Source organism: Glycine soja, unplaced genomic scaffold (assembly GCF_004193775.1).
Source record: "Glycine soja cultivar W05 unplaced genomic scaffold, ASM419377v2 tig00105508_1_pilon, whole genome shotgun sequence".
Lineage (NCBI taxonomy): Eukaryota > Viridiplantae > Streptophyta > Magnoliopsida > Fabales > Fabaceae > Glycine > Glycine soja.
The window spans coordinates 8,856-11,353 of record NW_021144548.1 but is presented as its reverse complement, the minus strand read 5'-3'; the positions used below and the strand labels follow the sequence as shown (position 1 = coordinate 11,353).

The window sequence follows — 2,498 nt, the reverse complement described above, 5'->3', positions numbered from 1 at the left end:
TGGTCAGCAGAGGAGCACAAACCACAAACCCTTGCAACAGGTACAGATTTCTGATTCAAGGCCAGCTGGGTTACCAAGTTAACCAATGCATCCAGTTTGCCTTCAAGCTTCTTAGTTTCAGATGATGCAGATGGATTTGTAGCTACCTCATGCACTCCTCTAATGACTATGGCATCATTTCTGGCGCTAAACTGTTGGGAGTTGGAAGCCATCTTCTCAATTAAATTTCTGGCTTCAGCAGGAGTCATGTCTCCAAGGGCTCCACCACTGGCAACATCTATCATACTTCTCTCCATATTACTGAGTCCTTCATAAAAATATTGGAGAAGAAGCTATTCTGAAATCTGATGGTGGGGGCAACTGGCACATAGTTTCTTAAATCTCTCCCAGTACTCATACAGGCTCTCTCCATTGAGTTGTCTAATACCTGAGATATCCTTCCTGATGGCTGTGGTCCTGGAAGCAGGGAAAATTTTTTCTAAGAATACTCTCTTAAGGTCATCCCAGCTCGTGATGGACCTTTGAGCAAGGTAATACAGCCAGTCCTTTGCCACTCCCTCTAATGAATGAGGAAAAGCCTTCAGAAATATGTGATCCTCTTGGACATCTGGGGGTTTCATGGTGGAGCAGACAATGTGAAATTCTTTCAAATGTTTGTGCGGGTCTTCACCTGCAAGGCCATGAAACTTTGGAAGCAAATGAATCAGTCCAGTTTTAAGAACATATGGGACATCCTCATCAGGGTATTGGATGCACAAGCTTTCATAGGTGAAATCAGGTGCAGCCATTTCCCTTAGAGTCCTCTCACGAGGTGGAGGTTGTGCCATGTTCTCAGAATGTGCAAAATCAGAATGCTCAAAATTATAATGCTCAAGATCAGGATGTTCAAAATCACCAATAACAGAATGCACAAATTCACCAGTTATGGAATGCTCAGAATGATCAAAAGGTAAAAAATGATGCCTAACTAATCTATGAAATATCCTATCTATCTCAGGATCAAAGGGTTGTAAGTCAGATGGATTGCCTCTAGTCATACACTACATTCAGCATGCACACAACTAGTTGCCTTGTCATGTAAATAAAGGTGTAGGTTTGAACTACAACTACCCTCAAATGATATCCAAATGACTTGAAATTTTGTGAGCAACCTTATAAAATGATGAGAAGATAGCACAAAAAATGTCAGACAAAAATTCAAAGTCTAACTATGAAAGCTAAAATTGGTAGGTTAAGAAAAATAAGTGAATAAAACTTGAAAAATAAAAAACTTTTGACAGAATCGCTTTTTTTGGACGATGGAGACCTCAGCCGGCTGCCACAGCGTAGGAAATTTTTTTCTACCCCAAATGCATATATAATAATTGCGATTCTGATAACCGGAGCAAAAGTTATGGCCGTTTGAAGTTTTGACAAACACAAAATTTGCTAGTTTTTTGGAACTTTCAAATCTGACCAAACTAAAGGCTCTAGCTATTTTTCCCACAAAATATGGATTAAAAGAAGTTACCACAAAAAAATTCAGCCAAAAATAACAACTCTAGCTACTAAAACAAAAAATCCCAAATAATTCAGCATGGGTGGTCGCTAAAATCCGTCTCTAATTGATTTCTACTACTACTCTGTTTTTCCGCAAGCTGATTTCTACTCCTACTCTGTTTTCAAGCACAATCTTCACAGCAAAACACCCAAGACTGAAACAGGGGAAACGCTTAATGGGAAAACTGAAACAGAACACACATTAAACAAAATACCAGGACACTAAACAACACTAACACACATACTAACACAATACTAACAATTAAACATAAAACACGAAAGGATTAAACACACAACACTAGCTAGCTATTATGAACCTTTGGACACTGCTCCCCGGCAACGGCGCCAAATTTGATCGAGGCCGTACCGGAATCAAATAAACATGAAAATGCAGTAACTAGGAAGTGATCCTAGGTCGTTTCCCAACGAGCAGTGACAAGCCAAATGTTCATAATATACTTGCAGTAACAGTAACGTTGTGGGGGGGGGGGGGTTTGGTTGTTTGGTAATTAAAGAGCAGAACAAATAAAATGGAATACGAAACTACTAATATTAAAAACGGGTTGTTTCCTCTGATTCAGAAGCCACTCTCTTATCCTGGGTTATGGAGAATTCGTCCCTAACAGTCAACCACTTAATCCAACCTTATTTCAATTTACTAAGCGAAAATCAACTTAGGGTTTTCAATACGTGATTAGGCACCACATACACCAGTTAGCCCTTCGTCCATTAAGCATGAACGCAAGTTAGGCTCAGAGGCAATTAATCGAACACAAAGCGTGCACTGATTAATATTCACGAAATTGGGATAACTGGTGAAGGGAAAACTGTCAGGAAACCACATTACAAACGAAACCTCAAAGAGAGTTGGGCTTCGTCCTCAAAAGGAAACAACACCAGAAAATCTAGCCTTCCATGGATTCAAACAGAAAACGCAAATGAAGCATGAAGCAGAAACG

General features: G+C 39.7%; 1 non-coding gene across 1 annotated transcript; it reads left to right on the top strand.

The window, feature by feature from the left end:
• The first annotated feature begins 342 nt into the window (after positions 1-342).
• LOC114404647 lies at positions 343-449 on the top strand. The gene has a single exon (XR_003665096.1). It is a non-coding gene; the product is annotated as a small nucleolar RNA R71 (small nucleolar RNA).
• Positions 450-2,498: the final 2,049 nt, after the last annotated feature.